The sequence below is a fragment of the Marmota flaviventris genome, chromosome 1 (genome assembly GCF_047511675.1).
Source record: "Marmota flaviventris isolate mMarFla1 chromosome 1, mMarFla1.hap1, whole genome shotgun sequence".
Classification (NCBI taxonomy): domain Eukaryota; kingdom Metazoa; phylum Chordata; class Mammalia; order Rodentia; family Sciuridae; genus Marmota; species Marmota flaviventris.
In genome coordinates, this window is record NC_092498.1 from 152,299,667 (window position 1) to 152,314,442 (window position 14,776).

The following is a 14,776-nucleotide window of genomic DNA, read 5'->3' on the forward strand; positions in this document are numbered from 1 at the left end:
AGGGTTCTCCTGCCTCAGCCTCCTGAGCTATTCAGATTAGCGATGTGCATAATCGAACTCAGCTGATCTAAGGGTCAAGGACAGTTTTCATGATGTCTCCATTTCCCAGAAAACTCCAGCTCTGGAACATGCTGATACAAAAACAATATTAATATTGTCAAAAAAATTATCACTTCAAACATCAGGTTTCTTTATGCATTAAATAGTAAATGCTAATGCACATATAATACACACTATATACTGAAAGGAAAGTGACCACAACACTCGGAGCAACCAAAAGATCTTTATTGCAGCAGTGCAACAAAGAGAAAGGAAAGAAGGAAAGAGAGAGAGAGAAAAGAGAAGAGATGAACTGGGAGAGAGCAAGAGCAAGAGAGAGACAGAGAGCGCGCGTAAGAAAGATAAAGAGCAAGAGAGAGAGAGCAAGAGAGAAAGAGCAAGAGAGAGAGGGAAAGAGAGAGAGCAAGAGAGAGGGAGCCTGGCAGGAGGGAGTTTTTATAGCCCAAATCTAATGGGGCCTCTGGGTCTGCAAGCTGCCTTGTTGTCCCAAGGGGGGGTTAAGTGTTCAGCCTTGAGCAGGGTTGAATGTTCAGACTTGAGGCAAACAGGTGATAAAGGACCAGATACAGGGGGGTTTGAGTGCGTGGGCTATCTTGCAGCCAACATCTGTTCAGCCTGCCCTGCAGACAACACAGTTCAGCCTGCTCTGCACCCAACATTCCTCCCTTTTTGTTTTTCTAAGTGACATGGGGGACAGCGTAAAGTCCTCTGGCTTCTTCCTGCTTAATGGTGGGTGGCGTTAGACCTAGAAGGGGAAGTGGAGGAATGTTCGGGGGATAGGTCTGAGAACACCAGGGCAGCCAGAAATAACACTCAGTGGCTACAGACAACTACTGTGGTAGGGGTAAAGTCCATAAAAATTCCTTGAAGCCACAAGTCCTCGATGGCATCAAACCAGTCCTAGATGGAGGAGATTCTTGGTATCAGCCACTGGTCCTGTAGCAGGGACTCTAGGAAGTATTGGAGGTGGCTTAATTGCATCCAGTAATGTTAAGGGTGACAGCCTGATTGCAGCCAGTGGAAGGGCAATCGCCTTGACCCATAAACTGAGAGTGGGTGGTGTCATCCTGGTGTCATGTCGCTTGGATGTAGAAGCAGTATCTGTGGTTTGAGATAAAACTTGAGAGAGAATAATGATTAGTAAAAGAAGAAGAGGGTTGGCGAGAAATTTTGAGTTTGGTGGGCGTGGTGGAAGTCCAGGACTGGACATTTGGAACAAGTGCCTTTTTAAGGTGGGAGACATGGTGGTACCAGGGGGAGTTTAGGTTTGATGCTTCCTTGTGGGGATACTGTAGAGCAGACAGAATAAGCAGAGTGGACATGCTGGAGAGTAGTTCTCATTCCTAGGAAGTGAAAGAGGGGTTGTGAAAATTGGAAAAAGGGTTAGAGAGGGTTTTAGATGGGCACAGAGTCTCTGGAGCCAGAGGAGTTGGTCATGAGTCGTAGGTGTCCATCTTGGGCATCAGGGCTGGTAGTCTTAAAGAAGTAGTTGATTGACCAGCTTGTTGGTGAATTTGTGTATCTTATCTTGCAGGAACTTCTGTAGGCAATTTAATAGACATGGTCCTATAGGAGAAACATAGAGAGGACTAATAGGGGTCCTGTGAGGGGGAGGAGCCAAAGCTATACTTAATTGAACATTCCCCATGGAGCCTGTTGGCTTAGTTGCTGTCTCCTCTTTTCTAGCTGTTCTTGTCCTTCATTACTCCCAGGAATGACTGGTTTTGGCTTAACTGGTTTTGGTAGGTGTTTAAGATCAAGTTGGTCAAAATTGACTTTGTTTCTATCTATTGTTAAGAGTCAGCTGAGTTCCCATAGGGGTCGCTCGTGGGGGAACCTGAGAGCAGCTTCTTAGTTCTGCTAGTGCCATTTGCTCTAGGATGGGTCCAGGTCTTGCTTGACCATGTGGCTTCCCTTGGAAGCATCAGAGATGTCTCCTGTCTCCAATGACCCTCCTATTCACAGCAAATGCACTGATTGGCTTTTCATTCTCCAGTGGTCTCATTAATCTCCCTGATCAGGAGGTTATGTGGCCCAGAGTTGCAAAGCTCTTTAGAGGAGTTCCCTGTTCCCTGGATTCAGACTGACTCAGAGGGCCAGAGCCAAATATTGGTTTTCTTGGCCATTTTAGTTTAACTTTAAGTCTTGATCATAAACATCCAGCAAAGTCAGTTTCACCCTAAATTAAGAGTGTTGGGCTATAGCTGAAGTCTGGCCTACTTTGGAGTCATTCTGACATGTAGTAAGATGGGAAGCACAGCCTTAAGGCTAAGATTTATAAATTTATAAATTTATAAATCTTAGGTAAAGTGTTCTAGTGTTGAAGCTGATCTTTTTTTTTAAATATTATTTTATAAAATTTACATATATTGTTGCTTGATGTCACATGAATACTAGGTAATACAGTATATTACATTTAAATTGTACCCAGTATATAGAACTTTATATTAATCTTATTGATAACAGGTCCAGTTATAAAACATTAAATGATATAAATAAATCTCCAATGTTATTTTTATAAGCCTAAAATAACCATGCAACCTTTTGGAGAACACCGGCTTGATATAGTTTTTTAAAGCTTCTATCTTAATGACATATACCTGGAAAATAGAGCACATTTAATATACAAAGAAGAGTAATAGTACCACAATTATTATTGATGTTTTTATATTAGTCAAGTTTAGCTTTTAGAGAAATAACATATTACAATATTGCAAAATAACAGTTGTTGTTTAACCATAGTTGTATATACAGACCTTCTTTAGCACTTACTTAAACCCTCTTATTTTCTTAACAGACTCTCTTATCCAGAAACACATTTTCCTTCTATTAAATCCATACCTAGAACCTTCTAATTTCTCTTTCCTATTTGTTAACTCTTTCTTTTTTTACATTTTTAAATAATCCTTATAAATTTCTGAATTTAGGCAAATTATTCCATTTTAATAAGATATATTTTGTTATTTGTAGTACACAATTAATTACATCTGATGACCATTTTATGAAAACATGAACAATGTTTAAGTATATAGAATTATACTGTTGTAGCAACAGACAAGGCAAGGCACCTAAGATAGTACTGAAGATAATGAAACAGTTTTATTTGGTTGCAACCGGATTCAGAGGGCACTGCTTCTGTTGTAATTAATTAATCCCCTGAACCCCAAGTTTAGGTTGTTTCAGAATTTTGTACCCAACATGAAAGGGAAGGGGCTCAGAAGTTCACAGTCTGCAGAAGTTCACAAAAAGCAGTTTTTTTTTTTTTCTCTGTTCTGGGCAAGTTAACCCTTCAAGGACACTTGGGAGGGGGAGAGCTTTTTTTTCCCTTTCTCTCCTTTTCCCCCCACCCTCCCCACCCCTGCCAGCTGTTATCATGGAACCCAGTTGGTAACCTCCTTATCTTAGACATGTAGCCTTCTCTGTGAAGCCCCAGCTCAAAGCCAGAGGCCTTGTTCACATATTTTGTGAAAAAACTAGTAAGGGGGTGTCTAACTTTTTGAGTGCTGATTTTTCCAGCCAGTGACCAAGTAAAACAGGGCAACAGGAAAATAGGAAGTTTATCTACATTGAACTTTTTTGTAGAGATTTTTTTTTGCTGAAAGTCCTAAAATCAGCCATGGTGAAGATTTCTGGAGAAGGTCAGTTAAGCCTTTTCTGTGGGCCTGGTAGGGAGGGGAAGACGGGAAGGTGGGGCTGAGAGCAGCTCGGTGGATCTGAGAATGAGGAAGGAGTGATGTAAAAGAATAGGATTTTCCCTAGCAAGGAAAACTTGAGCAGTAGAACAGGTAGAGCAGAGGGGAGGATGGGAGTGAATATCCCAAAAAAGCCTGTAAGGGACAATTCTTAGTAACCTATTTTCAGTGATGACAAAGCAACTTTAAAGGCCATTTTCACCAGATCTCTGATAGGGGTCCAAGGGCTCTCCTCAGCTTGTTTGAGCTTTGGGTTAGCTGGTAAGAGGACCTGGTGGGACCCGGTGTGGGCACTTGTGGTGAGCCGCTTCTGCCGTTTCTGCAGACTATGGTCGCCATTACGAGATGGCGCTGGCTCCGCTGTGGTATGTGACAAACAACTCCTTATCTGAGGGAGTTGGCACATGATTTTTCACCACCCTGTGAGAAAGTTCCACGCGGCAGCTTTGCATTGGGGCTTGGGATGCTTTATTAAGGCTGGGAGGGCATCCGGGAGAAGGAGAAGAAGAAAGAATAATAAATATCAAGGGCCCGAATAAACTGCTGAGAGAAGATTTCGGAGTTGCGTCTTCCTTGCAGGCAAGGGGTCGCGACAAGTGGTGCCGAGACCCGGGAAATCAGAACTCTCAGTAGTCAGGGGTGGTGCACCGGTTAGTCCCAGGTAAGTGGGATCCGCGATCAAAGCGGGGTCAGTCCCCAGGTAAGGGGGATCCGCGTTCAAAGCGGGGTCAGTCCCCAGGTAAGGGGGATCCGCGTTCAAAGCGGGGTCAGTCCCTAGGTAAGTGGGATCCGCGATTAAAGCGGGGCAGCTCCTCTGTCTGTAATGAAAGAGGAAGCCTTGCATTTTATTGCAGCCGCGCCGTGTACTTTCGCTTCTACTTTCGCTTCCGTCTTCTGTGTTTTTTCTGCTGCGTCAGTGTGTTTTTGTTGTCTGTATTTTTTTTGTCGTTGTGTCATGGGTGCCGCATCTTCAAGTCCGCTTCTTCTGGCCCTAGATGGCCTGTTACGTTCCAAGGGACTGGAAGTGAAGCATAGTACACTACAGAGATTTTTACAAAAGGTAGATATCGCTGCACCGTGGTTTGCATTTTCGGGCAGCCTTACTGTGCCTAGTTGGGATAAATTAGGCAAAGATCTTGATTTTGCATCTGAGCACGGCATGTTAGAGGGTGGGGTGATACCCCTTTGGAAAATGGTCCGTGGTTGCCTTACGGATGGCAGATGCCAGGAAGCACTTGCTAAAGGACAGGAGGTTTTAGAGCGATTACATGAGGAAAAGTCGGAGACGGCAGAAAGCGAAGTGACTCGAGAAGAGGGGAGTGTGCGGAGCATGACACGGGGGAGGAGACGGTTGTATCCAGATCTCAGTACGCTGCGTACACCCCCATGCGAAAGTGGGTCAGAGGAGGAGGAGGATGAGGAGGAAGAGCTCGGGAGGCTGTCTTGTCAGCTAGGGAGTTTAGCTACAGAAGAAGGGAACAAAAAGAAACAGGAGCTCAGGAAAAACGATCCCCCGGATCCACCGCCGTATGGTGGGGGCACTTCGGGGAGAGCTTTCCATGCCCAAACATGGAGGGCTGTTCACGCTGAGATGGGTCTTGCTTATCCAGTTTTTCAGGATGACAACAGGGGAAGAGTCCATGAACCCTTAGATTTTAAAATTGTAAAGACCCTGGCGGAGTCTGTGCGCACTTATGGGGTGGATGCCGCTTTCACACTGACTCAGGTGGAGAATCTATCTAGATACTGTATGACTCCCTCTGATTGGGCTAGCCTTGTTCGGGCTTGCGTTTCCCCGGGTAAATATCTGGACTGGAGAGCATTCGTGCTAGAGGGCGCAATAGAGCAGGCCGCCCAAAACCATGCGGCGGGACATCCCCATTGGGACAAGGATATGCTCTTAGGGCAGGGTAGATTTGCAAATCAACAGACAGGATTTCCTCTTGAGGCATATGATCAAATTAACAACATTTGCATTCGGGCATGGAAGTCGCTTCCAAATAGAGGAGAGGTGTCTGGTAATTTGACCAAGATTCTACAAGGCCCTACAGAACCCTTTTCAGATTTTGTAGCAAGGATGGTGGATGCCGCTGGAAAGATTTTTGGGGATCCTGATAGAGCCATGCCCCTTATCAAGCAATTGGTCTTTGAGCAGTGCACCAAGGAATGTAAAGCAGCAATCACTCCTTATAAAAATAAGGGCATAGAAGCATGGATGAAAGTGTGTAGAGAGATTGGAGGACCTTTAACTAATGCAGGTCTTGCAGCTGCTGTCCTTCGGATGGCAAAAGGGGGCAGTCCTGGTGCCGGAACATGCTTCCATTGTGGTCAACCTGGTCATTTCAGACGTGAATGTCCTAAAAAAGATAATTTTACTGGACCCCCTCGCGGTGGCCCTTCCAATGGCCTTCGTCAACCGGGGCTGTGTCCAAAATGTAAAAAGGGAAAGCATTGGGCAAAAGAGTGTAGATCAGTGTGGGACATCTATGGACAGCCTGTTTCAGCTGGGCCAAAAAACGGCCGAAGGGGCCCCCGACCTCAGGGCCCACAAATATATGGGGCAATGGAGAATGTCACACCCAAACCCGAGACATGGCCATCTCTACGCCATCCCATGAGACGCGGAGAGCCACTACAGGTGCCGCGGGATTGGACCTCTGTTCCACCTCCAGACTCGTACTAACACCTAAGAATGGAGTCCAATTGGTGGAAACTAAATTCAAAGGACCTTTACCACCTGGCACTGTAGGCTTGCTAATTGGACGTGCATCCTCTATATTACAAGGTCTTCATGTCTTTCCTGGAGTCATTAGTCCTGATACTGTAGGATCAGTAAAGGTTATGGTGGAAGCTCCAAGGGGTATTGTGTCCATTTCCCCAGGAGACCGGATTGCTCAATTGCTAATTCTACCCAGTCTGCATACCCGCTTTCCTGCTGATTCCTTTTCAAGGACAAGTGATGAGATTGGAGTCACTGGAGGGAATTCTGTTTATTTGTCCTTAGATATGAATGACCGTCCTACTTTAAACTTAACCATAGAAGGCAAATCAATTTTGGGATTGCTAGATACTGGAGCAGATCGTAGTATAATAGCACAAAAGGACTGGTCAAAGGGGTGGCCGGTGCAGCTCTCAGATCAATCATTAAGAGGTTTGGGATATGCCCAGGCCCCTCAAATCAGCTGTAGACATCTATCTTGGAAGGACCCAGAAGGACACAATGGCACCTTTCAGCCTTATGTACTTGATTTACCTATCTCTTTATGGGGTCGTGATCTGATGAAAGACATGGGGTTTACTCTTAGTAATGACTATTCTCCGGTGTCTCAACAGATTATGCAAAATATGGGGTATAGGCCAGGTCTAGGACTAGGAAAACACCTACAGGGGTGTAGGCATCCTGTGCAAGGTCATCAAAAGCTTAACAGATTTGGTCTGGGTTTTTCCTAGGGGCCACTGGGGCTCAAATACCCATAACATGGCTCACCGAGGAGCCTGTTTGGGTGCCTCAGTGGCCTCTTCCCTCGGTTAAATTGGCAGCGGCCCATAATTTAATTAAAGAACAACTAAACTTGGGCCACATCCAACCTTCTACTTCTCCATGGAATACTCCCATATTTGTTATTAGGAAAAAATCAGGAAAGTGGCGCCTACTACATGATTTACGAGCAGTTAATGCTCAAATGCAACTTATGGGGCCCATTCAAAGAGGGCTACCTCTGCTCTCCTCTATTCCTCAGGGCTGGCATATTATTGCTATTGACATTAAAGACTGTTTCTTTTCTATTCCTTTGCATCCTAAAGACTCACAACGTTTTGCTTTCACCCTTCCCTCGTGTAACCACGAGGAGCCAGATCTTAGGTTTGAGTGGGTAGTGTTACCACAGGGAATGGCTAACAGTCCCACAATGTGCCAGATGTATGTGGGAAAGGCACTTGCACCTCTCAGACATAAGTATCCCTTCATCAAGATTATTCACTATATGGATGATGTGTTATTGGCCGCTAAATTAGAACAGATAGTTAATGAGGCCTATAAAGACTTAGTAAAGCTGTTAGCTCAATATGGGCTACATATTGCACCTGAAAAGGTTCAAACGGGGAATTCTATTGAGTATTTGGGAGCAATAATTGGGTATGATAAACTAAAACCACAAAAAATCACCATAAGAACTCAAGATCTCCAAACTCTGAATGATTTTCAAAAACTGTTGGGAGATATTAATTGGATAAGGGGATATTTACATATTCCTAATGGTGTGCTCCAGCCTTTGTATGCTACCCTTAAGGGTGATCCAGATCTTGCTTCTCCTCGTAGCCTCACCAAAGAGGCTAGAGCGGCCCTTATAACAGTAGAAGAAGCTATACAACATGCTACTCTATACAGGCTCCAAAGTGATAAATCTTTCCAGTTATGTGTGCTTGCCACTATGCGGCAGCCTACTGGAGTACTGTGGCAAGATGGGCCTTTACTATGGATCCATCCACATATATCCCCAGGAAAATCTTTAGAATACTATCCTGATGCTGTTGCAGCGTTAGCACTTAAAGGGATTCACCAAAGCATTCAATTTTTTGGACAATCACCCTCTTCTCTTATTATACCCTATACTAAGGCTCAACTTAATGTTTTGTGTGCTACTCTAGACAACTGGGCTATTCTATGTTGCTCGTTTCAAGGGGATATTGATAATCATTACCCTTCCCATCCATTACTCCATTTTGTTAAAGAACATCCCATCATTTTCCCTAAGGTAACTTCACCCAATCCAATTCCGGGGGCTGTTAATATATTCACTGATGGTTCCAAGTCTGGAATGGGAGCTTATGTAATTAATGATTCTCCCCCTGTTCAGCATCAATTTGCTCCTGGTAATCCACAATGGGTTGAATTGCAAATTGTTATTGAGGTTTTTAAACAGTGTTCTTTTCCTTTTAATCTTATCTCGGACTCCATTTATGTGGTACAAGCACTCAAAGTCCTGGAGGCCGTGGGAGCTATTAGTAATGCCCATAATGTATCTGCTTACTTTAATCAGCTTCAACAACTTATCTGTAGCCGCACTGCTCCCTTTTATCCAATGCACATACGGGCTCATACTTCTCTTCCTGGTCCGTAATCACAGGGTAATGCCTGTGCGGACTCAGCCACTAGAGGCCAGTTGATATGCTTGGCTTCCTCCTTAGAGGGGGCTAAATTATTTCACCAAAATTTCCATGTTAATGCTTTAACGCTGCGCAGGCGTTTTTCCATTTCAAGAGCGGATGCTCGTCAGATAGTATTACAATGTCCCCATTGTGTCACATTTCTTCATCCCCCTACTTATGGAGTGAACCCACGGGGATTAAAACCATTGGTTGTCTGGCAAATGGATGTGACGCACATACCTGACTTTGGTAACCTCAAGTATGTACATGTTTCTGTTGATACGTGCTCTGGAGTTATTCATGCCTCTGCTTTGTCGGGAGAGAAGGCACGTAATGTTATCACTCATTGCCTAGAAGCATGGGCAGCATGGGGTGCTCCTGCATCCCTTAAGACTGATAATGGACCTGCTTATACTGGCAGACAATTTACATCCTTTTGTTCTACCATGGGAGTGCAACTTACTCATGGTCTGCCTTACAATCCTCAAGGACAAGGCATTGTTGAGCGTGCTCATCGCACCTTAAAGGAAACTTTACAAAAACAAAAAGGGGGAATAGGAGCTGAACACACTCCTAAAGAACGCCTGTCCTTAGCTCTCTTTACCATTAATTTTTTAAATTTGGATATTCATGGTCGCTCTGTGGCTGATAGACATGTGTCCCCTCAGCCCTCTGTGATTGGTTATGTTAAGTGGAAGGATGTTCTTACAGGCCAATGGAACGGCCCCGACCCCGTGCTGACATGGGCACGAGGATCTGTATGTGTTTTTCCCCAGGATCGCACGGAGCCGTTGTGGGTCCCTGAACGCCTGACAAGAAGAGTCTTGACATCAACCGACCAGCAACAAGAGATACCACAGCAACCCTGTGATGAGGATCTTCACTCTGCTACGTGCTCTGGTTCTGGTGCTGGTGCCGATGGCACAGACGACACCAATGCAGTGGTGGGCAGTGGCACGGGCTTGGCCAATGCCGATGCCGGTTCATGGTAGTTCTAGTGTCCTCCCCACTCTTTTCTCTACCTCATGTGAGATGTCTGCTCCCTGTGCCTCTCCTAGAGGGGACGTGGAAAGCATTTTTAATCGATCTCAGGTTAATCTCACAGGAGTTTTTTGTTTCAGCCTTGGAAACGCTAATTGCATTAGCCTTAAGACCAAAAATCTGACTAACTGGGAGGACCCATTGCGGTCCAATCAGGTCTCAGGGAGTATTATTAATGCTGTACTGAGCCAAGTAGTTTCGGGGAAGCAATCAGGTTCAGGGACCCCTGTAAATAGCTCTGCTTTAAACATAACTACCTTGGCTATGATCTCCAAGGTACTAATCCCAGTACCTCCTTCTTTTAATAGTACTTACAATGCCACTCATTTCAAGGCCTCTCCTTACTGTACCCCTAATCTTGGTTTCCCCCCAACATTTACGCCTTGTCAAGATCATTCTTGGGAGAAACTTCAAGTTGCTAAGGGTTTCTCCTTTTCCCCCTCTCTTAAGAGGTATGTTTATAATTTTAACCATAGTGCCAACTCCTCTACAGGAGTAGGTTGGTCCTGGTTTCAATGGCTGATTTCCAATGAGAAGGGGGCTTCAGCTGATATTTCTGCATTGGCTCAATTGCTAGGAGCCAAAACCTGGCTGGCTAATGTTTCTGGCACTGTTAGGAAAAGTGAACGAGGTAATAGGCTCACATCTGTTTCGCTCAACTCTTTGCTATATAATGCCACATTGCCTCCTGCAATGGTCTGCGTCCAATCCCCGTTCTTGCTCCTTTTGGCTAACAATACCTCGTCGGGGATGCTGGATTGTTCTAGTGTTACCTGTCTCTTATCTGAGTGTTGGAATGGTTCTTGGACTGTAGCAGTGCTTATGAAAATTCCAACCTTTGTCCCAATCCCAGTCACTGCGGACCCAGATAAATTCCCCATTGTTGAACTACTTAGAGTCCGTAGAGATTTTGGAATTACGGCAGCTATAGTGACAGCTGTGGCGGTATCTGCTGCTGCAGCAGTTACAGCTGGAGTAGCCATGGCCAGTCAAGTACAAACTGCTGCCACCATTAATCAAGTTGTTCAACAAACTTCCACTATACTTGAATCCCAAAATTCAATTAATCAACATATTTTGTCAGGGATTTTAGCTGCCAACCAAAGGATAGATTTACTCCAAGCTCAGGTAGAAGAATTGGCTGACTTAGTGCTTTTGGGTTGTGTTGATCAACGTGCACATTTATGCATAACCTCTGTCAGATTTAATGATTCCAGGAATGCCTCCCGCATCATTGGCGAATATTTGGCCGGAAATTGGTCCATGGCAGCGGAAGACATGATCCAGTCTCAACTAACTCAGATTGCTGTCTTGAACAGTACCCGTGTCGAACCAGTGACTTTGGGTCAATTCACCGATTGGATATCTTCTGCTTTTTCCTTCTTCAAAGAGTGGGTGGGAGTAGGCATTTTTGGTGCAATGTGTTGCTTCAGTGTTATACTTTGTTTGTGGTTTCTCTGTCGCCTTAAAACTCGCCATGCACAAGAAAAGGCTATGATCATACAAGCTCTTGCAGCTTTAGAAAATGGCAACTCACCTCAAGTCTGGCTTGCGCATCTTAAACAATAAACCTTTGTCATTGTCGTTGCACCCCAAGTTATTATAACATTGCACTGGGATCGACATGACTTTCCTTGTTATTCTCTTAGTGTTGGAAAGCCCTTGCACTCTGCTGGTCTTGCTGCCATTGCATGCAGATGGGTTTCCACACTAGTGCTTTACTATCGCTTTAAAGTCCGTGCCTTTCTTTCAGGGTGCTGCCAACTTGTTTGTCATTAATACAGCCACAGTTCAGCCTCAGCTATCCCCCTTCGTCCACCATCGTCACGATACAGGATGCGAGGCAAGGCACTGCACTTGAGTGATCCTTGACGTGGACCTCAAGGAGAGCATGTCCTATTGCATGCGGGTTAGACGCGTCCACGCCCCGCCCCACGAAAAAAGGCGTCGGCTGATATGGCCTCGGATCTGGGGAAGGGCCCTCCTTAGGACTGAGCCATACTATGCAGCCACTTCTGCACAGTGGGATAGGACCTCTACTCTCGCCTGTATTGTTTTAATAAAACAGAAAGGGGGAACTGTGGTGAGCCGCTTCTGCCGTTTCTGCAGACTATGGTCGCCATTACGAGATGGCGCTGGCTCCGCTGTGGTATGTGACAAACAACTCCTTATCTGAGGGAGTTGGCACATGATTTTTCACCACCCTGTGAGAAAGTTCCACGCGGCAGCTTTGCATTGGGGCTTGGGATGCTTTATTAAGGCTGGGAGGGCATCCGGGAGAAGGAGAAGAAGAAAGAATAATAAATATCAAGGGCCCGAATAAACTGCTGAGAGAAGATTTCGGAGTTGCGTCTTCCTTGCGGGCAAGGGGTCGCGACAGGCACTGACAGAAGAAGAGAGGAGTGAGTGGGTGAAGGGATTCCTTCAGTACCTGCTACCTCAGAAAAGAGGCAATGTTTTGAGGAAATACGGTTGTTTAGGTTTTTGATCTAGTGAGTGGAGAGGAGAAGTCAGGTTGTTCAGGTGGGGGAGACAGTGGAGGGGCTGGGGCAGAAGGTTGAGGATGAGGACCTATTTGAGCCGGGCGATAGGGTGGAAATTTATCAGTAGGGTCAAAAGTAGTGGATGAGTCCGGAGGAGAAGGAGATTGGGGATCAGTGGTTGTGGGTGTTGGTTTGCAAGCTAGAAGAATTTGCAGAGGTCTGCAAGAGGTGCAGAGAGCACAAGCAAGAAGAAAGCTTTGATATAGCAGCTTTTTACCCATTTTTTCGAATGCTCACAGTAATTGTAGAGATCCCTTAGAATGGAGGGATCCAGGGACCCAAAAGGGGGCCATCTGCTTTGGTTGTCTAAGGGATAAGTGGGCCAGGCCTGGGTGCTATATTTGATCAATTTTGGGGGTTTGGTGTCTGGTGTCAAGGAGAGGGTTTTGAAGTTATCCAAGAGGCATTGTAGGGGAGAGTCAACCGGCAGAGAGGACACATTACCCATGTCGCAAAGTAGTATAAGGAGGAGGGAAGGGGATGCAAACTTGGTATAGAGGAGAAGGAAGGAGACGCAACCATAGTATAAGAGAGAAGGAGGAAACTGATTTATTGGCAAAAGGGGCGTCCCTGCTAGAGCCAAAAATCAGGAGTGCCTTAGTGGCAGGTTCGAGCTGCAGAGATTGGTCGTCACCGAATCCTGACAGTCGAAGCTCTCGTCCTGGACAGAGCTGGAGCCGTGGGAGACCTTGGCCAAGGCTTTTCTTTTTGGGACCCCTCCTGGAGAGGCTGGAGACTTGCAGGGCCAGAAAGAGGGGAAAGAGAGAGACAGGGGAAGAGGGAGGAAGGGGAGGGTAAGGTTCTCTCTAGCAGCCGAGTCTTGAAGGTGTGAGGACTAGGATTTTAGGAGATCCACCAAGATGGTGAAGGTCTGGGTGGGGTGTGATGTTCAGTTCTCTGTTATGTGTCCCCGGAGGTTTCACAGTCCTTCGAGGGAGACCTACAAAGCCTATGCTGGTAACTAACAGCTGGGAAGGGAAGGGAATAATTTTGAACCCAGGAATCTATTCTGCCCTAGGAAGGAGTCCCTGAGGGCCACCGTAGCCTTAAAGGCTGTGGTGCGGTGTTTTCCTCCCCGCAGGTGGGCAAAGAGGTTTGCCGGACAATCAACGGCCAAATCCTCCCGACACCACCTTTGGGTTTAGGACTCCAGGAAGGGGAAACTCACCAATCGAAGGCTGGTGGTGGATGGAGTTCTGGCAGTCGAGAAAATGGGTTCAGGCCTGGGTTCAGGGCATCCGGTGAGTGGCACTTCAGAAGGAAGAGGGACCCAAAAGTGGGTTTTAACCCTCTCCCGGGTTTCGGCACCATTGAAAGGAAAGTGACCACAACACTCAGAGCAACCAAAAGATCTTTATTGCAGCAGTGCAACAAAGAGAAAGGAAAGAAGGAAAGAGAGAGAGAGAAAAGAGAAAAGATGAACAGGGAGAGAGCAAGAGCAAGAGAGAGACAGAGAGCGCGCGTAAGAAAGATAAAGAGCAAGAGAGAGAGAGCAAGAGAGAAAGAGCAAGAGAGAGAGGGAGAGAGAGAGAGCAAGAGAGAGGGAGCCTGGCAGGAGGGAGTTTTTATAGCCCAAATCTAATGGGGCCTCTGGGTCTGCAAGCTGCCTTGTTGTCCCAAGGGGGGGTTAAGTGTTCAGCCTTGAGCAGGGTTGAATGTTCAGACTTGAGGCAAACAGGTGATAAAGGACCAGATAGAGGGGGGTTTGAGTGCGTGGACTATCTTGCAGCCAACATCTGTTCAGCCTGCCCTGCAGACAACACAGTTCAGCCTGCTCTGTACCCAACATATACAAAGACATATCCATGGAAAACTGTAAAGAAGCCAGGATTTTCTGATTTCTGACTTTAAAAATTGTCCTGAAGAACCAAAAGACAGAAAATTTCTCACAGTATGCAGGCATTAGACATGAAATTATAATAAGAAAGGAGAAACAAGCCTAGCTGTCTTTTGTACTAGTTCTCAATCTTCAGCCAGCTAACCCTCTAATCCTGTTATTTCAGTGAAAAGTAGAGGAAGGGGCATCCACCTGATGGGAAGGGACAACACTGGAGTAGAAGCAGCTTGATGGTCTCTTCCTTTCTTTGAGAGAGAGAGAGAAAAAAAAAAGAGAGAGAACACCATACCACTCTCCACAGTGCTTTGGTCTGGGCTTTCAGGCCTGAGAGACATACATTGTCACCCATGAAGGAAGCATTCTTCTGTTTTCCTAGAGATCTCTGTTGGCGTGTCTTTAAAATACATGCATGTCTTATGAGATATTCTTATATTAATATAAATTTTGTGAGAAAT

The 14,776-nt window shown here is 45.7% G+C and overlaps 1 long non-coding RNA gene across 1 annotated transcript; it reads right to left on the reverse strand.

Annotated features, from left to right (window-relative positions):
• Positions 1–263: 263 nt before the first annotated feature.
• LOC139707242 (uncharacterized) lies at positions 264–14,267 on the reverse strand. Its single transcript, XR_011708813.1, has 2 exons — positions 13,653–14,267; positions 264–1,161 (listed from the first exon to the last, which is right to left on the reverse strand). It is a non-coding gene; the product is annotated as an uncharacterized lncRNA (long non-coding RNA).
• Between the last annotated feature and the right edge of the window lie 509 nt (positions 14,268–14,776).